The sequence below is a fragment of the Eulemur rufifrons genome, chromosome 7, assembly GCF_041146395.1.
Source record: "Eulemur rufifrons isolate Redbay chromosome 7, OSU_ERuf_1, whole genome shotgun sequence".
In the NCBI taxonomy this organism is placed as follows: domain Eukaryota; kingdom Metazoa; phylum Chordata; class Mammalia; order Primates; family Lemuridae; genus Eulemur; species Eulemur rufifrons.
In genome coordinates, this window is record NC_090989.1 from 50320482 (window position 1) to 50348073 (window position 27592).

The 27592-nt window shown below is 33.4% G+C and overlaps 1 pseudogene; it reads left to right on the top strand.

Moving 5' to 3' along the window:
* The first annotated feature begins 15498 nt into the window (after nt 1-15498).
* On the top strand, nt 15499-16803 carry LOC138386264 (THAP domain-containing protein 5 pseudogene; annotated as a pseudogene).
* Nucleotides 16804-27592: the final 10789 nt, after the last annotated feature.

Below are 27592 nucleotides of genomic sequence, written 5' to 3' on the forward strand. Positions count from 1 at the left end.
TAAATGCCCTTTATGAAGTTGAGCAAGTTTGCTTATATTCAGTTTGCAGAGTTTTATTTTTTTTTTTTAATCAAGAATGTATTGGGAAAGCATTTGGCAAAATTCAGAACATTTGTTTTTAAACTATTTGAGTTAAAACTTCTCTTATATGCAGCTGAAAACCTCCTAACTGGGGGAAAAACTCCATAATAAATTTGATCTTCAAATGGGAGAAAAAGAATAATGAATTCAGGAGGGATTGGGAAGGTATTTTACTATTTATCAAAATCTATCTAAGAGTGCTTTAGTTTTTTGTCAAGAGGGCACTGAATATGCTTACATTTTTTTTTTTACATCTGAATTTCTAATACTCAGAAGCCATTGGGTTAAAAAGAGCCTGAATTTCTTTGATATACAACAGCAAGTGTACAGAGTTGAGATTGCACCAGTCCTTCTCACAGAGAGTTCTTCTACCCATTAGTCAATCAATATAAACAAAAGATTGTTAGATACTCAAAGATCCAAAGCTCCATCATAGCCCACCTATTAGAGTAAGAATGTATGGGGTCACGTAATAAAGGGAAATGTGGTCCAAGTCTTTTTTTTACAGACAGGCTTGTCATTGTTTTCCAGTTTCTGAATACAAAATCAGAATGGGTATGATTTATACTTGATGAAACTCTCCCATTGGTGTTCATGAAAAACTGGGTACACCCAAATGCAAAAGTCATAAATTGGGAAGAGCTCAATAGAAAGCCATCCTAAGACAGAAGTAGTATATCTAGGATTGGGCTTGAACAGGTGCAGACTGCACAAAGTAGCTACACAAATGATCCAGATCTCTATGTCACCTACCACTTTTGTACCTATGTCTCTCCCTTAGCTCATATCTATGGCCTTACAGAGTGCTCACATGATCATCTATTAAAGGAAGAATAAACTCAAGCATGGTTCATAGAATGGGTCTGCTTGTATGTCAGTCCAAGCTGAAAACTGACTGCTACTGTACTGTAGCCACAATACAGGGTAAAGACTGTACTGAAAGACAAATGAAAAAAATCCCCCAAAGCATAGAGCTTCAGCTGTATATCTGGTGAGCCACTTTCTTTTTACAAAACTTTTTATCCTGGTAACACACAAAACATAAAATTTATCATCTTAAACATTTTTAATTATACAGTTTAGCGGGATTAAATAAATTTGTAATGTTGTATACCATCACTGCTATCCATCTCTAGCATTCTTTTTCATCTTGTACAATTGAAATTCTATACCTATTAAACAATCACTCCCATCCACTCCCCATATCCCAGTCCCTGGCAACAACCATTCTTTCTGTCTTTATAATTTTGATGACTCTTAATATAATATTTTTCTTTTTGTGACAGGCTTATTTCACTTAGCACAATGTTCTCAAGATTATCCATATTGTAGCGTATGTTAGAATTTCCTTCTTCTTTAAGATTGAATAGTATTCCATTGTGTGTATATAATTGTGCTTACCCCTTTGTCATTCAATGGCTTCATACAGCTTCAAGTTACTGTCCAGTGTCTTTTCATTTCACCCTGCAGGACACCACTGAGCATTTCTTACAGGCCAGGTTTAGTGGTAACAAGTTCCCTCAGCTTTTGTTTATCTGAGAATGCTTTAATTTCACCCTCACTTTTAAAGGACAGTTTTTACTGCATATAGGATTCTTAGCTGACAGTTTTTTGTTTGGTACTTTGATTAATCCATGTACTACCTTCTGCTCTCCAAATTTATTGATAAGAAATATACTGATAATCTTATTGAGGTTCACTTGTATATGAGGTGTCACTTATTTCTTGGTGCTTTCAAGATCCTCTCTTTGTCTTTGTCTTTCAAAAGTTTCCTTACAATGTGTTTCCATGTGAGTATCTTTAAGTTCTTCTGGCTTGGAGTTTATTGTACTTCTTGGATGTTAATATTTATGTCTTTCTTTGAATTTGGGGAGTTTTCAGCTATTATTTCTTTAAATATTCTCTCTGCCTTTTTTTCTTTCTCTTTTTTGGTTTTTGGTGGGGGAAACTCCAAAATGCATATTTTGGTCTGGTTTAGTACTTCACAGGTTCTTTAGTCTCTATTCACTTTTCTTCATTGATTTTTCTTTGTTTCTCATACATAATCATTTCCATTGTTCTATCTTCAAGTTCACTGCCTGCTCAAGTTTTTTCTGTCTACTCAAATACTTGAATACCTGTAGTGCATTTCTTATTTCAGTTATTGTATTTTTCAGTTCTAGTATTTCTTTTTGGTTTCTTTTTACATTTTCTACTTCTGTACCAATAATTCCTTTGTACTCATACATTCTTTCCTTGATTTTCTCCACATCTTCCTTTACTTCTTTGATCATCTTTAAGACAGTTGTTTTAAAGTCTGTCTAGTAGATCTGTCATCAGGTGTTTGTCAGGGCTGATTTCTGTTGATCTTGTGTTTCCTTTGAATGAGCTATACTTTCTTTGGTTTTTCTTAATGCTTTATGACTTTTTGTTGAAAACTGAATATTTGAATGTAATAATGTAACTATAAAAATAATATTCCCCCTTCTCCCTCTTCCCAGGGTGTGCTAATTTTTGTTAATATTTTTCTTTATCTTATTTTTATTGTTGTAAGCTGTCTTTATTCTAAGGATCAATCTGAAATGTAAACTTGGGGTGTTCTCAGTCTTTTCTGAACCTGGACCTTTTGCTAAGTACATGCTGTCACTTTCTAATTCCCCCACTATGTTCATAAATATCCTAGACCTTAATGCCTGGCTCCCAAAAGAATAAAAATAAAAAAAAAAAATGTAGGTAGGCAGGGCATTAGCTCTTTAAATTCTCTGAAAATTACTTCAGCTAGAGGTTGTGTGGCTTACCACTATGAGAGATGTGCAATAACAATGTCTACCTGCCTCTTTGTATGCCCTTCTGTGATCAAAAGCAGCAACGATCAAAGTGCAGATCTTAAATATTTGGAGAAACAGAGTCCTTTTTGTGCCCCCCGGTCCTGCTAGTTATGTGTCAGCTACCCCAAGAACATGTGCACATCTGCTTTCCTTGGGGTTGGAGATGGGGGATGGGTAGTGGAGGTGAATTTGACTTAAATTAACTGCATGTCCAAGCCTTCTCGTCAAAGTTGCAAGCCTTCAATAAACTCCTGAGTTCCAAAATAATTACATTAGACAGATTCTGCCAGTGCAATTGTTATCTAGGTGGAGAACCAGATTCTTGGTACTTCCTATTCTACCATCTTCTTCTAAGCTACTTCTGTGTGAAGAGAAAATTGGCCCAAGAAGTATCTCATTACTTGACTGATTGGTCAGGGATCTGAAGGAGCAAGATTAGAACCTGGAAAGAAGAGGGTAAGGGGAAATAGCATGTGGGTGGACTGTATACCAGATACCACACAATTCAGTAGTGGTTGACAAGAAAGAATGATGAAATGGACTCAAAGTTGTAGGTGAGACATCAATTTAGAGATTACACACTGCAATAATAGGACAAAATCCATCAGAATGCATAATTCAATGGCCACTTTGTGGTACTATATCCCCATTAGATAAAATGCATAGGTCTTTGAACCAAGAGGAGGAATTAGGAGTGACCCTACTCATCATTATCATCTTCAGTCCTAATATCCTGCTTGTAATTTATGTTTCCCATCCTCTCTTACCTCGACTCTTTAAATCTAGATGTTTTAGATCCCAGAGGAATGAAATTTCCACCAGAGTGTACAGTAGAAGTCCAGCTTTTTAAAAAATGCCATGACTGTTACCAGTCTGGGGCTCTTATTCCAGTAAACCAGTAGTCAAAGAAAGGAATTACCATATGATCAGGAACAATTGACCCTTGTCATAATTAGGAAGTAGGGTAGCTACTACATAATGAAAGCTGGGAGGAGTATAACTGGCACTCAGGTCATACACTGGGATAGCTACATTAAGTAGAGCAACTTTGTAAGCTGGGAGTGAAAAATAATTTTCATTTTTGTTTGTCTGACATTGGCCCCATGGTTACTTCCTTAGATTTTACCGCATCCATATGGGCAAAGGGCAAATAAGATCACACTGGCAATCGAGATGTCTGGAAATCTAGAAATATTTTCCAAATTTTCTAAACTAGATATATCTCTCAGAATTCTTGAATGACCCTAAAAAAGAAGCAGTAACCACCAACAAGCATGATAAAGATTTTATCTCCTGATAACACTGAAAGAATAGGGATTCTAGTTAGAATTTTTTAATTTAGAAAATTATCAAGATATAAAATGTATTCCTTCTATATACTGTCATGTTATGGAAAAAATTCCTACATAGCATCTGTCTAAATATCATATATAGTTTTACTTCCCCTGGTACAAGTGGTACTAGAACACCAGATCTACCAAATAAGAGACTCAATTAAAATTGCAAAAATGCATGTAAAATACTAAAATATTTTCCTTAAAATTTCTTTAAGTATGTGACACACACACACACATACACCCATATATATATATATATATATATATAATTTTTTATACTCAGAAAAAAATCAACTCTCATTTATTAGGAATTTTGTTTTAAAATATTTTCTAACATGTTGGAAGTCATTTTTGCTTTTATTCATGATTTCACATATTTTCAACTACATCAGATACTTGGAAAAAGATGGACCTATGTTTAAAAGCTAGCTTGAACTGATTTATCTAGGTATGTCACCTTTGGCAAATTTCTTAAATTCTTTGGCCCTCAGTTTCTTTACCAATATTATCAATAATATTGGTATTATTCTTTATCAGTTATAGTCCCTCCCTTACATGATTCTTATTAGTAGCAGATGAAATAATTTATGCAAAATACCTAGCACATAGGTGGTACCAGGTGGATTTTATTTTGTTAAAAATAAATAATTACTCAATATATCCTATGATTTGATATTTTTGAAAAATTTGATCAATGATTCCCAGAATTATGTCATATATAAAGTGTACAGAGTTTATAGTGTTTCTTTGTTATCCACTGAGTACAGGTATCTATTGTGAGACTTCCCATGTCCCATCCTCGTAGATACACCTTGCAGGCATTTTTTGTAGGCTCAGAGGGTGTACAGTTTCTTTCTGCTACTCTCAACTTCCCAGTAGTAGAGAATATCTCTGTGGTTTGTTTGAGAAGTACCTGATCTGCCCACTTGTTTCCAACTGCTTTTCTTAACCCCCCACCACCATACCTATGTATTAATTAGGAATATCCTAAGCTGGGAGTAACAGAAACCCAAAATGATAGTGGCTGAATTTTTATAAAAGTATAATTCTCTCTAATGAAAAATATCAGAACAGGGTAGTCCAGAAGCGATAGGCTATATCTGCTATATAGAATTTTTCTACCATGTTGTTCTTGCTTGCATGGCCACCATTACCAAGATGAGCTCATGGTTCAAGATGGCTGCACTGATTTCAGTTATCATGGCTACATCCAGGAATACATTAGAGGCAAAGAATTAAAGGAAAAAGGTACAGGTAAACCTACATAGAAGGAAAATGGCTAAATCTGATATATGATATTCTACTTGTATTACCTTAGACACAATTTATTCACACATCCAAACCTGGTTTGCAAAGAAGGGTAGGAAATAAAGTTATTTTTCTGGGAAGAAATGACTAGAACTAAAAAGCAGAACTATTACTATGGAAGAAGGAAGAAAGAGATATTGTGGAAAATTAACAGTATCTGGAATGACCCACCACAAACGGCCTGATTTAGCCTAAAAATTATCTAAATCTTCCTCAAGGCTTTGACTTATAGAACATAAAAATCAGTAAGGTGTGCAGACAATTTCCACCTTCTGCCCTTCTTCATATCTCCTTTGAGGCACTGAACAGAAGCAGGTCTCCTTCATGAATAAAGAAAATTCAAGGGGGAAATGAAGCTTCAATTAACATCTGAAATATTATGGAATTATATATGTCAAGTGGCTGACTTAAGTACGCAACAAGTACTCAATAAGAAATAGGCATTATAAATTATTATCCTGATTAGTCCAGGTTATTATACAAAGAATACAATATTTTTTAAAAATCTATATAGTGATCCTGCTATTACCCTCAGAATCTCCCTGGTCTACTGTTACTGATATTTTATATTTAATTTTAAAGGAGAAAAACAAATGAATGAATACATAACCTTAAAACTCACAAAATTCTCCTTTATAGGCACATCTACCATCAGAATATAGCATTTTTTGTTCAATTTGTTTAAATATCAATATAATCCAAACATGTATCTATGTTAATGACAATATGGTAGAGTGAAAAGGACACTGGACTAGGAGTCATCAATTAATGATTAAAAATAGTAATATTGCTTTTAGTTATTAGTTTTCTGAGCTTGGAAATGTTTTTTTTTGTTTGTTTTAATTTTAACACAAAACTTTCATCAACCAATCAATATATAATCTTGTTTTACGTCTGTTTCTATTCAAAGACACCTTATTTAATCTATAGGTGATTTATTAACATTGAACCCACAACCAACAACACTATAACTCATGCCTGAAGGAAGTGTCTGTAACACATGTATTTTCTCCATAAGTACATCACAGCCTTTTTGTGCTTAGAATCACTAAAGAGTACTTCAGAGTAATGCTTGGGGCCCCTTTTAAGCAGAAAATCACCAAAAAAGAAAAACCACAAAAATGTGAAAAATGTGGTACTAAATAGACCAGAAAAAGGACACTAGTTCATAGTATAAGATTTGAAACAAGAAGGTGGAAATATTTCCTTATTCAATCTCAGCTAGCAACATGTGCATTGGCAATTCAAATTTTGCACCATTCTGTGTATGTGCATGTTCAGAAATGACTGTAAAAAGTGCTTCAAGGATTAGTTTGGGGATTACCAATAAATTTTAGTGAGTAGTTAAACTTGCAAATACAGAATCCTCTAATACTGAGAATCAACTATCTGGCTTACACACAACACTCCACACATGCAAACATACAAACTTATATAATACTCATATTTTAATGGCAGTAAATTATTCCATGGCATGGGAACACCATATTTATTTAACTGTAGATGAATGTATGTTTGCACTATGTCAATATTTCCTTTTGAATATTTGGGTTGATTCCAAATATTTTATCATTATTGCAATAAATACATATGTACACATCTTCAAAACATTCATATTTATAGAAATTTTTAGAAAGTGGCACTGCTGGATAAAAGATCAGGGTTTTTTTAATTTGAATACATAGCTCTTTTAAAATTACTCTCTAAAAAGACTAGAGCAATTGACACTCTAATTGGAAAAATATAAAAACACTAATTTAGGAGGAAACTTAGTTTTCCATGCTTCATTTGTAAAAGTAAGAATACATCAACTTCACAGACTTGTAACAAATACGTGAAGTAATATGCATGAAAATATCATATATGGTTAAGTGCTACCTTTCCATGTACTTGAAATTGCTCTTTATGAGTATTCCATTAAAACAATGAATCAATTTTTAAGAATTTTTCTAATGGCCTTCTGATTATTTGCATTTATTATTATTATATCCTTTTGGATCTTTTCTATAAGAGGAAGTAACTTTGCCTTTATATATTTTGTTGAGTTATTCTATTTTTATTTAAGATTATAGCAAGATAAATTTATCCTAATTTGAATAGCCAAATAATGATTAAACATGTAGTTGAATATATCACACTGTCTTTCTACTTTCTTAGACACTTGTATTTTTCCCAAACATTTTCAGTTAAACATATTACATGAACTCATTTAAATTGTACAATTCAATGAATTTTAACAGTTATATATACTCTTAAAACCATTCATTACCACAATCAAGATACAGAATATTTCGTGTTCCCAAAAGAATTTTCTTATACCCTTATGTAGTCAATGCCTTCCTCCACCCCAGAACCCAGGAAGAACCATGATGTGCTTTTGGTCACTGTGGATCAGTTTGCATTTTATAGAATTTTATGTAAATGAAATTATATACTATGCACTTTTGTCTATCTGCCTTCTTTCACTGAGCATGCTATTTTTGATACTCATATATGTTGAGTGTATGCCCAGTACTTTTTTATTGCTAAGTAGTCTGCCATTTTTTTGAATATACTATCATTTTGATTATCCATTTACACAGTGATGGACATGTGAGTGTCTTCCACTTTGCACCTATTTGGAATAAGCTGTTATGAGCATTGATGTACAAGTCTTCGTGTGTTCATATGCATTTATCATGAAATTGCAGGTTACTGTGGGAGGTGCATATTTAACTTTACAAGGAAAATACCAAATAATTTTCTGAAAGTGTTGTGTCATATCTTATTATTTAAGTTAATGTGTATATATTAATAGTATTTCATTGTGGATTTATTTTGCATTGTCCTGACAAGTGATGCTAAAAATGTTTTTATGTACTTTTTAGCCATTTATATATTTTTTAAATGCTTATTTAAATATTTTGCCTAATTTTTATTAGGCTGCATTCTTATTATTGAATTTTAAGAATTCTTTACATTTTTAGCATAAGTTCTTTGCCATATAAATGTATCAGAAATATATTCTTTCATTTTGTGGCTTACTTTTTCATTTTTAGAATATAATGATGTCTTTTGAAAACCATTTTTTTATTTTTATAGAAGTCCATTTATTATTATGTACTTAATGTTTTATGCTTTTTGTTTCTTGTATAAGAAATGTCTGTCTTATTTTTTCCTGGAAGTTTTATAGTTTTAACTTTTACATTTAGGTCTACGCTCCTATTCAAGTTAATTTTTCTGAGTGGTATGATGTGAGACTTGAGGGTATATATATATATATATATACACATCCTCAAGTATATTTATACATCAAAATAAATATATATAAAATATATATATATTATATATACCCCTCCAGATGTTCCAGTACTATTTTTTAAATACCCTTTCCTCATTGAATTGCCTTACCATATTTCTCAAAAATTAATTTGTCATATATATGTTGGTCTATTTCTGAACTGTATACTGTTTAATCCATCTATATTTGTCTTTTTACCACTATTACAGTTAGCTTATTTATTGCAGCATTAGTAAATCCTTGAAATCAGATATTTTGAATTTTCTAATTTTGTTCTTTTTTATAAATTGTTCTATTTATTCTGTTTGCATTCCCATATAAACTTTATAATCAGCCTGTCAAAATCGAGAGTTTTGTAGTCTTTTATTTCCTCTTTTTAAATCACACACCTTTTACTTATTTATTTTTGTTTTGCTAAAATTGCTAGTACCTCCAATAGAAGTCATGACATGCTTGCCTTGCTCTCACTCTTAGGGGGAAAACACTCAGCCTTTCCCCTTTAAGTATAATATTAGCTACAAAATTTCCCTCAATGTCTTTTATCAGATTAAGGAAATTCCTTTAAGTTCTCAACTTGCCAAAAATTTGTGCCTTGAATGGATATTAATTTGGTATCAGAGTGATATAGTTCTCATAAAATAAAATGATTTGAAATATATTCACTCCTCTATTTCTGAAACAATTCATGTAGGATTGGTATTCTTTATTTCTGTCTTTTTTTTTTTTTTTTTGAGAATTTACCAGTAAGGATCTGAGATTCATTTGCACAAAAGTTTTAATTATGAATAAAATAGACTTAGTACATTAGAAATACTAAGAATTTGTATTTCTTCTGTTGTTAGCTTTGCAATTTTTATCTTTCAACAAAAATTTTTTTAGTTCAACTACAATGCTATATGTATTAGGATAAAGTTTTTAGTAATATTTATTTACTTTTGTTTTAAAGTTTTTAATGTCTGTTTTAGCCTCCCCTCTTTCATTCCTGATATTGAAAGTATGGCTTTCCCTTTCTATTGTGATCAATCTTTCTAAGAGTGGATGGCAAGTTATAATCTGTGGGAAAACCTGTCTTGCCACCTATTTGGACGTAACCCACAAGCTAAGAATTGATTTTACACTTTTAAATAATTGAAAAAATGCCTAGCATAATATTCTATAATACACAAAAATTTATAAGATTCAAATTTTCATGTCAATAAAGTTTTATTGAAACCCAACTGTGCACACTTATTTATGAATAGTGTACGTTTACTTTTATGTTACATCAATAGAGTTGACTATTTGTAACAAACATCTCAGGGCCAATATATATTATGCTAACATGTATAATATTTGCCCTTTCCAGAAAATATTTGCTAATATAAATTTGGAGTTTTATCAATTTTAGTGATGTTTCAAAGAGCTAGATTTTGCTTTTATTGATTTTTCTCTATTGGGTATCTATTTTCTGTTTTGCTAATTTCTACTATTAGCTTCATTATCTCTTTCCTTCTACATGATTTTAATATAATTTTCTCCTTTTTTAGCTTCACAAGATGGAATCATTCCATATTTACTTTAGATTTTTCTTGTTTTCTAACATAAGCATAAGCTTTAAAAATATAAAATTCCCTCTAAGCAAAGATAAGCTACAATCCACAAATTTGGAAATCTTGTGTTTTAATTTTTATTCAATATATTTTTTTCATGAGTGGATTAACAAAATGTGGTATATGTATACCACAGAATACTACTAAGCCACGAAGAAGGATGACTTAATGTTTTTTGCAACAATTTGGATGGAATTGGGGACCATTATCCTAAGTGAAGTATCTAAAGAATGGAAAAACAAACACCACATATACTCAAACTATTATTAAAAATTCTTTGTGACATTTTTATTGTTGTTTGGAAATAAAATATTTAATTCCAAATACTAAAGTCTTTTCTACATGTTATTGATTATTTATAATTTAATTCTGTTGTGTTCTGAGAATATAGTCTGTAATATTTTAGTATTTTGAAGTTTATTAAGACATGTTTATGGCCCACCATGAGGTCTATAGTGGTTACTGTTTCATGTGCACTTAAAATAGTATTCTTAAGTTGTTGGTTGTCGAATTCTGTAACTATAATTTAGCTAAATATGGTTGATGGATTTATTCTGATTTTTATATATTGATCTGATGCCTAGTTGAACTATTAATTACCAACAGACTTATTTTTAAATCTCTTATCATGATTGTATACTTAATGTATTTATCACTTTAGTTTTATCAATATTTACTTCATGTATATTAAGTTTTGTGCTATTGTTTAAATACGTCCCCTTCAAAATTCAGGTGCTGAAACTTAACAGTCAATGTGATTATATTAAGAAATGGGCCTTTTAAGAGATGATTACGTCATGAGGGCTTCTCCCCTTATGAATGAGATTAAGGATCTTGTAAAAGAGGCTTCAAGCCGCATTCAGCTTTCTCTTGCCATTGCAATGAGGACACAGACTTCCTTTCCTCCAGAGGATACAGGCCCAGAGTACCATCTTGGAGGCAGAGAATAGGCTTCACCAGACACATGAACCTCTTGGAACTTTGATCTTATACTTCGCAGCTTCCAGAACTGTGAGAAATAAATTTCTATTGTTTACAAATTACCCAGTCTCAGGCATTTTGTTATAGCAGCCCAAAGGGGCTAAGGCAGTTTATAGGTGTATATACATTTATAATTGCTATACTACTGTTGTTTTGATCCTTTTATTATTAGAAATGTCTTGTTTGTTGCTAACAAGATGCCTTGTCTTGATGCAAATGTTGCCCAATATTAATATTTTCACTGTAATTTTTCATGCTTCTTATTGGCATTGTAATCAATTTTTCATTCTTTTACTGTCTTTATCTTTTTATTTAAGTACATCTCTTAAAGACAGGATATCATTTGTTCTTGCTTTTTTACTCAATCTTTGATTCTGATTGGAACATTTAGTCTCTTTATGTATAATTATGGATTTATTTCAGCCTACCATTTTGCTATTCATTTTCTCTTTATCACATCTTTTTTTTCCTCTTCTCCATTTACTGTCTTCCTTAGTTTTAGTAACTATTTCCATTTTTCAATTTGCTTTCTAGCTACAACTTTTTATATTTTTAATGACTTCAAGTGTTAAAATAATTCCCTTTCACTTATCCTAATCTATGCAAAGTTAATAGTGTAATATATAAAATAAAATATAAGAAACTATGACAGTATATATCCATTTTATTCCCTCCACCAATGTTGAGTAATATTGTTGACATATGTAGTCAGTCAACGTATCTATTTATCTATCTATCCATCCAGGTATAGGTATAAACCCATAAATAGTGTTATAATTTTTTTAATGGTCTAATGTATTTTAAGGAAATTATCAGAATATGTATGCATACACATATAGATAGCTAATAGATATAGATAGGTATAAGAGATTTATTATGGGAATTTGTTTATATTAACATTGTTATGCAGATTGAGAAGTCCCACTGTTACACCAATCTGTAAGCTGGAGAACCAGTAAAGCTGGTGTTGTATTTCAGTCTGAGGCCAAAGCCTGAGATCTGGGGGGCTAGGGATAGAAATGGGGTGTGTGTGGAGTGGAGTGGGTCCTGGTTTAAGTCCTCCAGTCCAAAAGCCCAAGAACCAGGAGCTATTATGCCTGAGGGCAGAAGATGGATGTCCCAGCTCAAGGAGAGACACACCATTGGTTCTGTTCCTCTCGAGAATCCCGAGTAATACAACTATTTCAAGCAATACTTATTCATAATTTTAAAACTGTATACAAAGTAAAATTAGATGGGAATTTTAAAACTGGGTAAAAGTTATACACTGAAAATAAAAAGTAAGCATATAACAATTAATAGAGGGGCTTTAATTTATTTTTTATTAAGATCTAAACATGAAGAATATAACACAGTCAACTCTACTCTTTATAATTGTATTGGAGGTTATAATAAAATGTAAAAATTATATTTTTAATAGATATTCAACACAATAATTTCTATCTACAGCTAGGTGCATTCTATCTACAGCTATGTGCTCTTATCACTTCCCTACCAAGAAGTAGAGTTTATTTTTCTACTTCCTTGAATCTTTAAAATCTCTGTGACTGCTTTGATCAATAGCATATGGCATACTCTTAACTATCTTTGCAACTTCCAACTTGACCTGTTGTAAAATCTGCTTTTGAGATGCTTATTTAGAATGCAGCTACTGTGTTGTGAGAAGTTCAAACTACCTGGAGAAGCCACATGCAGGAGCTCTAGCAGACACCATCTCAGATCCTAGCTCACAACCAGCATGAACAGTCAGTCGTATGAATGAACCACGTTGGATATCTAGCCCAGTGAACCTTCAGATGACTTCAATTCCAGCTAATATCTGATTATGGCCAGATAAGAGACCAAAGGCAAAAATCAACCAAGCCAAGTCAACCCAGAGAAATATAAAAAAAAAAAAATACTTTTTCTTTAAAACCGTTAAGTTTTGCAGTGTTTGATACACAGTGATTAACAGCAAGAACAAGATGAAAATGACCAATGATTGTTATAAGGATTGGAAGAAAAGACAGAATCAACAGGCAGACAAAGTATTGATTCTATCATATTCTCACAGCCAACAGACAGCTATCATAACAGAGGTCAGTGGACTTTCAGGATAACAAAATTAACATCCAAAAGCAACAGCCTTTCTCGAAACTGGTAATAACCAACTATAAAATGTAAGAAAATATATGAATTACCTAGGAATTAACTTAATAAAGGATATATAAGATTTCTGTGAGTAGGCCTTTAAGATTCTAAAAAAAGAATAATGATCATGATTTCAATAAGTGAAGAGACATTCCATCCTCTTCAATTAGGTTATAGTGAAATAAAATTGCCAATTCTGCATATTTATCAATAAATTAAATTCAATTTTAATCATATTCTAACTGCATTTGAAAAACTCAATGAATTTAAAAATTATGAAGGAGAAAAAGATCTAACAAATATCAAAGTTGGTTTTTAAAAAATAGAAGGTAAAGCAGGGGATTCACTCCATTATATATAGGCATATGGTAAAGCTTTGGTGATAAACAAGAGTGGAATTAATGATTCAATGATAAGGTCATATACAATTCAATAGAGAAAATACAGATTAAATTTATTAAATCATGTATTAGACTCTATTGTTGCATAGCAAGTTGCCCTAACCTTAGCAGCTTACAACAAGAACCATTTATTATCTCACAGTTTCTAAGAGTCAGGAGTTCAGGAGCAGCTTACCTGAGTTCTTTCAGCCAGGGTCTCTCTTAATGCTGCAAAGAAGGTGGAGGCCAGGGCTCTAGTCATTTTAAAGACTCCACCTCCCCCAGGGAGGATTTGCTTCCAAGTTCACTCAAATGCTATTGACGGCTTCTGAAGATCTATTTTCCTTTTATTTATTTATTTTTTGGGGGGGGGTCATTTTTCTTTTTTTTTATCTTTTTTTTTTTTTTATTTCAGCACATTTATGAGGTTATAAGTTCTACTAAGTGAAGTATCCCAAGAATGGAAAAAGCAGCACCACATGTACTCACCATCAAATTGGTATTAAGTGATTAACACTTAAGTGCACATAAAGTAATAACATTCATCCGGTGTTGGTCAGATGGGAGCAGGGAGGAGGGGATGGGTATATACACACCTAATGGGTGAAGATGTATTTTCAAGCTCACTTCCGTGATTGCTGAGAATCCTCAGACTCTCACTAGCTGTTGGCTAGAGACATCAGTTTCCAGTCATGTAGCCCTCTCCATAGGGCAGCTTACAACCCGGCAACTTGTTTCCCCCAGAGTGAAAAGGGAAAGCAAGAGAGAGCAATCGAGACAGAAGTCATAGTCTTTTTGAAACCTAACTTCAGAAGAGACATCCCATAATTTTTGCCATATTCTGTTGGTTGGAAGCAAGTTACTAGGTACAACCCTCTCAATTGGAGGGGATTACACAAAGGTGTGAATACTATGAAGCAGGAACCGTTAAAGTCTAGTTTAGAGGCTGCCACCACAGGTGGTGTTGAGAGACTGGCTTACTATAGGAAGAGGGAAACTAGATTTCTACCTAAAGCTACATAAAAAGATAAAATTCAAATGGATTGATATTCTACATGTGACAGATATAGCAATAAAATTAGAACAAAATATAAATTTAGGAATTAGAAAAGATTTCTTAAAAAAAAACTTTAAAAACAAAAACTATAAAGGAATAAAATGAATGCTCTGATTCCATCCAAATAAAGACTTCTATAAAATAAAAGACATGAAGAAAAAAATTAATTACCAGATGATCAAATAGGAGAAAGATATTTTTAAATCCTATATTTACAAAGGATCAGTATCTAAAATATACTTACAAACTTATCTAATTCAACAAAAAAAATCACAGAACCCTTCCAAAAAATTAGGCAAAGATATGAAGATGTAACTCAAAAGGAGGAAACCTGAAGGTAGAAAGCATAGCGAAAGATGCTCAAATTCATTACTAATCCAAGAAATACAAAATAAAAGCAAAATGAGATAATGTTTTAAATCTCTTAGACTTGCAAAACTAAGAAAATTGGGCGGTGGATCAGGCGACCTGGACCTGGGGCTCCGCCTCAGCGAGGAGGGCTGGCTTGTGCCCCTTGCTGGCCCGTCTCCTGGGGCCTCACCCGAGCAATGCCCCGCTTTTGCGCAGCGATTTGCTTGCTGTAAGAACCGCCTGGGACGAAACAATAAAGACCGGAAGCCGAGTTTTTACCCATTTCCTCTGCATGACAAAGAAAGACTTGAAAAGTGGTTAAAGAATATGAAACGAGATTCATGGGTTCCCAGTAAATACCAATTCCTGTGTAGTGACCATTTTACTCCTGACTCTCTTGAGATCAGATGGGGTATTCGGTATTTAAAACAAACTGCAATTCCAACAATATTTTCTTTGCCTGAAGATAATCAGGGAAAAGATCCTTCCAAAAAAAACCCCAGAAGAAAAAATTGGAAAATGAGAAAGAAGTATGCCTAAAAGTCAAGTCAGAAGAATCATTTGCATTAAATGAGGCAAATAAAAATGTAGTTAACACAGATATGCTCCCTGAACATGCAGAATTACTTGATTCATCTGCTTTGTTGAAGCCACAAGCTCCAAAAACAGGAATTATACAAAATAACATGTTAACTCTTAATCTAGTTAAACAAGATACGGGAAAACCAGAATCTACCTTGGAAACATCAGTTAATCAAGATATAGGTATAGGTGGTTTTCACACATCTTTTGAGAATCTAAATTCTACAACTATTACTTTGACAACTTCAAATTCAGAAGGTGTTCATCAGTCTTTGGAAACCCAGGAAGTGCTTGAAATAACTACCAATCATCTTGCTAATCCAAGCTTAATCAATAATTCCGTGGAAATTAAGTCAGCACAGGAAAAGCCATTCTTATTCAGCACGATTAATCAAACAGTTGAAGAATTAAACACAAATAAAGAATCTATTATTGCCATTTTTGTACCTGCAGAAAATTCTAAACCTGCAGTTAATTCTTTTATATCTGCCCAAAAAGAAACCATGGAAATGGAGGACACAGACATTGAAGACTCTTTATATAAGGATGTAGACTATGGGACAGAAGTTTTACAAATTGAACATTCTTACTGCAGACAAGATGTAAATAAGGAACATCTTTGGCAGAAAGTCTCTAAGCTACATTCAAAGATAACTCTTCTTGGGCTACAAGAGCAGCAAACTCTAGGAAGATTGAAGTCTTTGGAAACTCTTGTAAGGCAGGTAAAGCAGGAAAACTGGCTATCTGAAGAAAATGTCAAGATTATAGAAAATCATTTTACAACATATGAAGTCACTATGATATAGAGTAAAGAAGTTTTAAAGCTGTAACTGTTAAGCTTTTCCCAGCCAAACCAAATTATATGTAAAGTGAACTTTTTCCTGTATAAAGATTGCATCTTAATGAACCTATGAGAGTTGTTTAATGTTATGAACTGCATCCTGTTCTTGTAATACTCATTTTTTAGAAAAACCAGACAATTGTTGTACTGAAGAGAAAAAGTTTTATTACTTGATAATTTTCCAAATTAAAATATGGTGAAAAAATGATAGTCATAACATGAGAGAACAAAGATACGGTCAAAAGAGCCTGGAATACAAGTCAAGTTCAGGAATCAGTCCTGGTTTTACCACTGGTGTATATGACCTGAGCAAGTTACTTATCAAGATTGAGCCTCAATCCCTAATCTGTAAAATAAGAGAATTTACTAGATCTGTAATAGTCTGTTTCTTTATAGTTCCATTTTCTATTAAGATATTTTATTAGAACCAGTTTTCTACAAGATAATATATACATACATGATACTGGAAGTTGGCTAGAATTTCATAATATTAATTATTGGGTTATCCTCAATATTTATTGGATTCTGTGGTGTTTGATTTTTTGGCTATGGTTATATATCTGTAATATAAAGTAAAATACACTTTTTGTTCTAGTTAAACTAAAATAAGGAGTCACCCATTAGCCCAGTTCTTAGGAGGGGTACTTCAAACTTGAAAAAGTATATATTTCAGTACCTTATATGTGGCTAACTATCATAATACATGGTCATTTCAGCTTCTTAACATCCTGTGTTTATACAGTTATCTTTATAAACCAAAAATTTTAGTGAGGTTAATTTTAAATATATGTAAGTATATTTTAGAAATCACAGTTTATTTCTTAACAGGTGTAGCTTTTGAAGTGTGTGCTTGTGTCATTTTGAAATTCCAGAATAATAGAGGAATACTATATTACTGCAGAACTGTGAGAAAATAAGTTTCTGTTGTTTAAGCTACCCAGTCCATGTTATTTTATAATGGCAGCCTGTGCTGACTAAAACATCCCTATAATCCAAAACAATGAAATATCATACAATAGTTAAAATCTACATGCATCAAAATAAGTGTCAAAACCATATATACACATATATATTTTATTAAAATTTATAAGCAAGAAATTATAAATGGTGATGACCCTAGAGAGATAAAGGTTTTCTCTTAGGAAAGAGAAGTGATGGTGATACAAATAAAAATACTGATTGTGTCTACAGGAATTTAAGAAAAATGTAAACGTGAAGACATTGTGGTAACAATACAAATTTGAAAAATAGATATATTTTCTTAAAATTGGCAGTATCTTTAAATACATTACTGCCTGTGGTGGTGAGCGAGGTCTTGTCGGTCTAATTCTTAGTTTTATCATCTGTGAAATGGAAAATACTATTATCTATCTAAAAGGATGATTTTTAGAATTCTGTAAGGCAACAAACATCTTTCTGGCCCTGGAAAATAGGAGGTGCTCAATAAATATGAGTTGACTCTGAATAGCAAGTATTTCATACTATACCAATTGTTTTGTAAATGCATGATGATTATTTTTGGCCACATTTCACATAGTTTCTTCAGTCTAATAAAATTAATTGATAGAAAAAAAAGAAAATTGAATAATACAAAAAGTGACAAAAGAAGTATGGGTTATAGCGGCTTTCTTACAGTTGAGATGGTGATATGGCAATCTAGCAATATTTAGCCTTATTAAGTATATGTATACCCTATAATTTGCTATTCAGTTCCTGGTTCTTTATATCCCAAAGAAACTCTCATAAAATTCCTTAAGGGACATTTATAAAAGAATGTTTATTTCAGGATTATTCGACTTGGCAGGTAGTTGGAGGCAATCTAGACATCCCTCGATGGTAGAGAGAATACGTATAGTATGGAAAATAGACCCTATGGGATATTATGCAACAATGAGGTGGAACAGAGTAAATACTCTCATAGGCACACTGAGGAATCTTATAAACATAGTACTGAATGAAAACAAAAATAAGAATAGAATGAAAATACCTAACAGTATCTTTTACTATATTAAAAATTGATGTACACAAAAAGCCAATTTTTGCGAGAATGCTTACAAACATAAATACACAAATTAAACAAATTAGAATCGCTGCCTAGGGAAAAGGAGACAAAAGAAAATGTAAAATGAGGCATAGTAATGACCCTGCATGCAACAATCCTTCATCCAAACTTAAGGTAGTGCATATTGGAGAAAATGAACAACAGGGACTTGCAGTGATTTTCTCAGAGGAAATAAAAATTTCATATAAAAAATGGTTGTGGATGTAGGTGAGCTTATTTATAATATAGTGAGAATTTAATAGGGTACCGTGGGCAAGTTTGGGGGGATGGGAAAAGGAAGGAGATTGAGTTAAGCAAAAAGCATCACTGAACATTTGACAAATATAGTACACATAGGAATCAGTTTGATATCTGTGAGAATTCATCTTTTTGGTGACCATCAAGGAAAAAAAAAAGAAGTTAGACATGATCAATTTTATCTTAACAGCTTCTTGAAGGTAGAATACCACCTAAATTTCTAGAAATCAGCCCTAGGCTGGAAGAAAAGGACAGCTGATTCTGGGGTGAGGTCAGGCATTCTTTGACCACATGGGGAGAAGTTCAGTAGAACCTAATCGGCTAGAGAGCACAAGCTTTGTGGCCCAACAGGTGGAAATGGGAGGTGGTTGCAGCATTCCCTTTGGAAGGTAGTAAGTGCACTGCAGCAAAGCGGGATGTGATTCCTGCGTTGGCAAATTGGAGCCTGAAGGGGACAAATGCACAGCACAGCAATCTAAAACACAAACCTCCTGGGAAAAGGCACCACGTCTGCTCTGTTCATTAATTTGTCCACAAAACCTAGGGCATCAATTCATACAATAAGTATTTGCTGGATGAATGAATTAAATAATAGCGGAAAACCGGAAAAGTGTCAGCGAACAAAAGAGGATTAGTCAAGTGCACTATGGTACATTGCTGTTAATACAATGGAATTTGATTAAATAAAGGAAAGTTATAATTTGGAAGTATATTATTAATATGAATAACACATAAGAAAATATTAAGACAAACATTATTATACGATAGTATTTTGGTAAATAAATAAGTATACACTTTAAATGTTGCAAAGAATGTACATTAAAATATTAATTATAGTTATTTCTGGATATTACAAGTGATTTTTCTTTTTGCTAACTTGCATTGCTGAATTTTTCAACAGTTAAAGTCGATTTTGGTGAAATTTTAAAAGTATAAAAATATACGTGAAACGTGAATGAATCAGTTTAAAAAATCTCATCTATACTAAGAATTTTAACTTTAATTATACCAATTAAATAAGTATAAAGTGGTTTAATAGTCCTATTCTAATTTGCATTTCTTCACCATGTTTATTTGCTTAACAGCTGCAAGCTCCTCGAGGGCAATGCTAGTATTTTTCTAAGCATCCTGAGAGCTTAGGTGTTCAATAAATGCCTGTTGAACTAAGTAACTCTTTTTTAATATCCCCTAATGATTTGCTATGTTCAGAATTTTTTCAAAATTCTAAATGAACATTTTATATAATACTTATTTAAGTTTTTTCACTTTTCCTGAAATTATATGTGCCATTTTTAATTTATTAATAATTGCAATCTTTTCACTGTATGGAGCCACAATTTGTAGTATTTGTGGCTCTTTTTCCATTTTGATATTTTCCATCACCTCTGTACCTACAAGTGACCACTCTAAAGTTCTAGTTAATAGTCATTGTTTTCTATAACATGTTTTTACATTTAAAATTTGAACATATCTGCAGTTTATTTAGTTATCCTGTTTTATTTCCATTAAAAGGCCACATGGCTTTTATTCTTGTCACTTTAGACATGGGAATTAATAACTCTCAATTCTCTTATTCAGAAAACTCTTGGATATTCTGACCTTTTTATGCTTCCAGATACATTATTAGAATTTTTTTGTCCATTTATAAAGAAAATCATGTTTATTCTTTCACTGAGACTGTATCAAAGCTATAACGAATGTTGGGAACATCTGACATATTTAGAATATGATTATCTTCATAATCAGAAATGTGGTTTGCCTCTGCATTTATTTCATTGTTCTGCCAATAAACCTTGGTAGCTTTATGCATCATTTGCAGCTCTTAAATTTATTCCTAAATATTTATTGTTGGCTTTATGGTGAATTGGATTCATTTTGCATTACTGTTCCAACATATTTTCAATTTTATTTTTTATTATTTTCTTTTTTCTATTTTCATTTGTCATGTTGTTTTATTCTTTTCCTGAATACTTTAAGTAGAGGCTTAGTTCATTGTTTTTCTCTTTTCTTTCATACAAATAGTGAAATTTTGAGTGATAAATTTTCTCCTAAGTGCTATTTTGGCAGCATTCCATACTTTTTTGTATATTGTATTTATATTTTCATTGCATTTTCTTGTTCTGGATTCCTTCCCTGGCCCAAGCACTTTTTAGAAGCACTTTTTTTTAAAGTTTTCATGCATTTGGCTCATTTTAATTCCATTCTCATTATTTGTTTCTATTTTTAATGTATTGTAGCATCAAATGCAATCCATAGGATTTCAGCTTTTAAAAATCGCTTGTATACATTTTCATTCCAGCATGTGATCCTTTTGAAAAGATTCTAGTACACTTAAAAAGCAATTATATTTCCATATCCTGCTTCTATGGCTTTTTAAAAATAAATAATGGTTAATTCTATTCTACTAATCATGTTTTTCAAATACAATATTTAAAATCAATTCTTTGTCTCCTTGTTATCAATCTAATTAGGAAAATCTTAATATGGCAGTTTCACTTTTTTTTTCCCATCTCTTGGATCTATTCTTCAATAACTTATAGCCAATCGTTTACTGGCTAACCAGTGGCCTATGAGCAACATAATCATATGATTTATCATCCAAACTGGGAAATTTTGATAGTGAAAATGGATGCGGCTAATAATTATGCAGGATCAACAGGCATAAACCAAGACTGAGATGATGCAGGCTAACTTTACCTAAAGGTAATCCGACCTGTGAGTTCCATCTACCAGGGGTATTCCACACTAGCCTAGATGTTTGCGTAGTAAACCAGATCATAGGGTTTCAATGTCAAGGTACTCAGAAATAAACAAAACAGAAGGATGAAGAAAAACAGACACTTACTGAGAGAAGACACTACTGAACCATAATCAAGAAAAAGTAATAAAGAGGAGGAGAGAGGAGACATTGATTTGGTAACAAAAGAAAAAGTGGAACAGAGGAAGGGAAGGCTGTGAAAACTCTCACAGAAAATTGTAGATTTATAGCATAGGGAGCAACAATGCCACAGTAGATTTGTCCAAGAATTAATGTTAAATTACTACGTGTCTTTGTTTCCTGAACAGTGTTCCCTTTTCATAGGACAGGCTATATAGCTACTGAGACATTTTCTGCTTTTCCTTATTCTTCTGCACTCATTCAATAAAGACAGCATCATGGGATGAATTAGCCTAAGTGTATATCTGCGACCTGAAAGTTGAAAAAGTCTAACAAAGTTCTGTATCTGTAGAGAGTTAACATATAAGAGATGTCCAATAAACGTCAGTTGCATGTGTGCATATGCATTTATCTACCAAAGATGATAACACTGTTCTTATGTGGAGAGGTTATAGGTGACTTTGTGTCTTTTGTTTATCTATATTTTCTAAATTGAATATGATTACTTTTGAAGAAAATAAAATAAAATTATCAAAATAAACAGGCTGAGCACAGTGGCTCACACCTGTAATCCTAGCCCTTTGGGAGGCCGAGGCAGGAGAATCATTTGAGGATAGGAGTTTGAGACCAGCTTGCGCAATAGCAAGACCCCATCTCCACAAAAAAAAAAAAAAATTTAAATTAGGTGGGTATAGTTGCATGTGCCCGTAATCCCAGCTGCTTGGAGGCCAAGGCAGAAGGACAGCTTGGGCCCAGGAGTTGGAGGTTGCAGTGAGGTATGATGATGCCATTGCACTCTAGCCTGGGCAATAGAAAAAGGCCCTGTCTTAAAAATAAACAAATAAACAGGTGATTTGATAAGTTTGGATGTTTGGAGTAATTCTCAATTTTATTAGACAAATTAAGAAATTTTAGGAAAAGGGAGGAGTAATATTCAGAAAGTTGTCAAGAGGCAGACCACTAGAATCAGACTACCACATCATTTACTAGAGATGCAACAGTCCAACCTACCTTCCCATGCTTTCCCCTTTGACAAAATGAAGACAACAGTAGCGCCTTCCTGTGGGGTGGTTGTTATGATCATTAAATGAAATAATGTTAAGTGAAGCACTTAGACCAATGCCAGGAATGAACTAAGTGCTCAAGGTACAAGCTATTACTTAGGGCCAAATAAGAGAGCCACACAGGCAAGAGCAGCATCTAGAAAAAAAATAAAGAAGTGGCATAAATATAGAAAAGCAATTCTCAGACTAGGACTGCCTTCCTTCACTCCATTAAATCTTAGTCCTCAGCAGGACTGTGACTATTCTGAAAACCCGTAGGACATGTGTAAGTTCAGAGAGGGGCCTTCTTTCTTAAGTGTCTCACCCCCCTCTCCCATTTCCCTGCCTACGGAGATCCTGGGCTGCTGGGCTCTGTGCTAAGCTGCCAGCCAGATGTTTTGCCCCTTCAGAGTTGCCATTTTTCACATACAAAGAAGCAAAAGTTACAGAATTGTAACATATCATCAAAATGACACAGAAAGGGTTCCTGCATGTGGTATATGTTATTTTCTTTCTTTTTGAACAATCAAACCAAAGGGAAAAAAAGTATTTAAAAATATACTAGAAAAGAATGAAAAAGGAGAAAGTATCTGGTATATGTGAATGTACAGAGTTTGGGAGCAAGAGATGTAGTAATGATGAGAAAAATTCGGTAGATATAAATGTCAATTTTTGGTATTCTATTTATTTTTTCTTTGCAAGTATTGTGCTATTAATGCTAGCACTTCAGATGCTCCCGGTAAAGCATGCCTATATACAGGTAACCTCTGTTTTCCTTAAATTCCCTAGACTGAACTCCTAAAAGACACAGCCCTGTACATCCCAATATTTCCAGCACATGGCCCAATGCCTGGCACATAGTAGGTATTCAATACAGGACTGTTAAACAAAAATAGAAAAGACACACTGTAGATCCAATTTACAAGATATTATGTGAGCTATAAAGGAATCAAAAGTCTTTAAGATGCTTTGGGGAAAGCAGAATTGTAATATATCTGGGTCAACAATAAAAGCTGACTGAAGAAGGTAAGCATTTAGTAAACCAAATTTATTGTTGTTGTCAGTGCCTCTAAACTCTGCTCTTAAATCTAATATGTCACTCTAAAGCTCCTAACTTGCACCTTTCATTTTCTGACCTGTTTAATTGGTTTTAGAATTCTACATCAGAGGTTGAAGGCTATACATTAACAACAGCAAAACAAAACAAAACAATAATACCATCCTCTGAAATTTTATTCTGGGTATTGCTCTAGGCTCAGATTACTTCTGCTAGCTCATAAACTTTACATGTATCAGCTCCCTTTAATAACTGACTAACTTGAGTCAGCATCTATCATTTAATCAAATTACAAGGAATCCACCTTGTTCCAAAAACTTTACTAGGCATTTTGGATTAAAATATAAGTCAGCCATGATCTTAAATTTCCAGTTTGCCTTTGCATTACTGGAGCTTAACTATTTGGTTCAGGACTGCTCTTTCAGCTAGCTTCTATGATCAATGAACTCCACATTCTTGGTGGCTTAATACAGTAGAAGTATCTTTCCCATCTGGTGTTCAAAATGAATATTCTTGATCAGTTAATGACTCTCTCCAGTCATATATTCAGGTCCTAAGGTTCCTTTTGTCTTGGGATCTGTTATATTCAAAATGGGCCTTACAAAGTCGCCCTTGAAGGCATCTCCATTCCACTCAGACTGAAGTGGAAAAGAATGTGGAAGACCATGAGTAGGAGTTGTTTGTGCCTTCCTGCCTGTAGTGCACATAACTTCTATTTATATTGCTCTAGCCAAAACTCAGTCACATGTCCACACTTACCTTCTAAGAATGATTGCAAATGTGGTCTAGCTGTGTTCCCATGAGGAAGAGACAATGAGCTAGGTCAGCAGCTATGTATTTTCTCACATATCTCACAGCTCTATACCCTGCAACTGGACAAAAGACACTCCATCGCCATGACCCACCCATGTGTTTGAGATACAACCCATCAACTGGGCCCATAGAGCCTCCCCTGCCCCTGCATTCATCTATATTTGGGCCAAGGACTTTCCTTCAGTGTTTCACAGTATTTCCTTCTACAAACTACACTTGTGTGATAAGACAGCCCCTAAGATGACTCCTAGTGATCCCCATTCTTGTTATGCATGTCCTGTGCAATCCCTTTACCCTTGATTATGTGCTGGACCTCATGACTAACTTCTACAAAAGAATATGGCAGAAGTGATGGGATGCCACTTACAGGAATAACTTATAAAAAGACTGATATCCTTGGGCACTCACTCGTTCTCATGCTCTGAGAGAAGCCAGCTGCCATGTTGTGGGCTGCCTCATGGAGAAACCCATGTGTCAAGGAACTAAGCCAACTGCCAGTGAGAAACTGAGGATCCTATCCTACACAGTGAGGAGGTGAATTTTGCCAACACCCAGGTGTGTAAACTTGGAAACAGATGCTCCCCTAGCAGAGCCTTCAGATGAGACCACAGGCCCAGCCAATGCCCTTACTGTAACCTTGTAAGAAATCTTGAACCAGAGCATACACCCAGATATCTTATCCACAGAAACTGGGAATTTTGTTCCATTAAGTCACTAAGTTATGGGGTAATTCATTGCACAATAATAAATAACAAATATTAATATATGACTTATTACCAGTTTGGGCTTCCCTCTTCCTTTACAACTTTTTGCAGAACACTCATCTTCACATTCCTACAGGATGATGTTTCTGTACAGTGCTCTTATACATGGTCTGACAATGCCACATATAAACATTATATATATATATGTATGTATATGTATATTGGATTATATACAAATGCATGTACATAATTCCAAAAAAGTCCCAAATTTATGCAACTTTATTTTCTTTATATTCTTTTTAACACAGCAAAATTTTTTACTATATAATTTGTATGTGTTTGTCTTTTTAAAACTCAATAACTTCAGTTATCTTTTGTCTGATATTTAGTTGTTAAAAATATGATCATGTGATGATACATTAAACTAAGTATAAAATACATATATGTGGAATATATTACCTAGTTTAGGTTTAGGTAAAAAGAAGACAAAACACTACATAGCCAAATCCTTAAGGGAAATAATCATAATGTAGTGATCACTGTATTGCCTATAACACCTAACATAGAACATTGCATATATTCCTTTTGGAGCAAATAATAAAACTTAGTCTGATTAAGGTACTCCCAGATTCTTAGAAACTCCTGATGTGAAAAGAAGAAAAAATTTAGAGCATTACTTTTTCCTATGCAAAATACAGAAATCAGTGTTTATTCTTCCATCTATATAAGGGTACTGTGAAAAATAATGTGATAAAATGTTGAGGACAAAATTTTAGAGCAATATCTTCAGGACGTTTTCTTTAATTTAAAACTTTCAGAGAGTTTACAGATAGAGATTGCCTAAGAGGCAGCCTTACACAGTTTTAAAAACATGGGCTTTGAAATTGGAATATGTTGTATCCCCACTCTGGCATTTATCTATAATTTACAGAAAGTAGCTTAACTTCTTTGAACTGGACTTCTTCTTTATAAGACGGGGATGATAATATATCAGAATAGCTCAGAGCCTAGCATGGTGGCTCATGCCTATAATCTCAGCAACTCAGGAGACTGAGGTGGGAGGATCGCTTGAGGACAGAACTTTGAAATCAACCTGAGCAACATAGCAAGATCTGATACTAAAAAAAAAAATAAAATAAAAAAAAAAAAAGAGAAGAAGAAGAAACTGTTAAGGTTATTAATTACGAAATGTCTGATTTTGAATTAAAAGTTTAGTTTATTATATCTCAAACAAGAAGGAGTACAATTAATCAAAGTATGCACCTAAAACAGTTTTGCCACCTTAATGGTAGCTTACTTATGCCAGTAGTGAAAAAGCCTGGAGAGCAGCGGCAATGAAATCGTGAAAGACGTTTTCCACAGCTTGTTGAGAATTGAATATTTTTCCTTGCATGAAGTGGCCCAAAGCCAGGGAGAAGTGGTAGTCAGTTGGTGCAAAGTCTGGTGAATGCAGTGGATGACAGAGAGTATCCAAGTCCAGCCTCTGTAGTTTAAGTAGAATTGTGTGTCATGTGTTCAAGCACTGTCTTGCAAGAGGATTGGCCTCTCTTGACCAATCTTGACTGCTTAATCACAAGTAGGCTTATGATTTTGTCCAAATGATTGCAGTAGAAACCCGCTGCAAGCAATTGACCAGGTTTCATGAAGCTATAGTGGATAATACCAGTTCTGGACCACCAAACAGACACCATTAGCTTTTTTTGAAGAATATTTGGGTTTGGACTGTGTTTCAGCACTTCATCTTTATCCAACTATTGTGCCCAACACTTGTGATTGTCAAAAAGAATCCATTTGTCATCACATGTAATAGTACGATGTAGAAATGATTCACGTTTATGTTGTGACAGCAAAGAAAGGCAAGCTTTGAAACAATTCCTCTTCTGATGCTTGTTTAATTCATGCAGTACCCATCTATCCAGCTGCTTTACCTTGCTGGTTTGTTTGAAATCGTCCAACGTTTTTGGAATAGTGAAGTCAAATCTTGCTGCTAATTCACGCATAGGATGAGATGGATTTGCTTCCACCACAGCTTTAAGCGCATCGTTATCCACCTTGGTCTCAGGTCACCCACTTG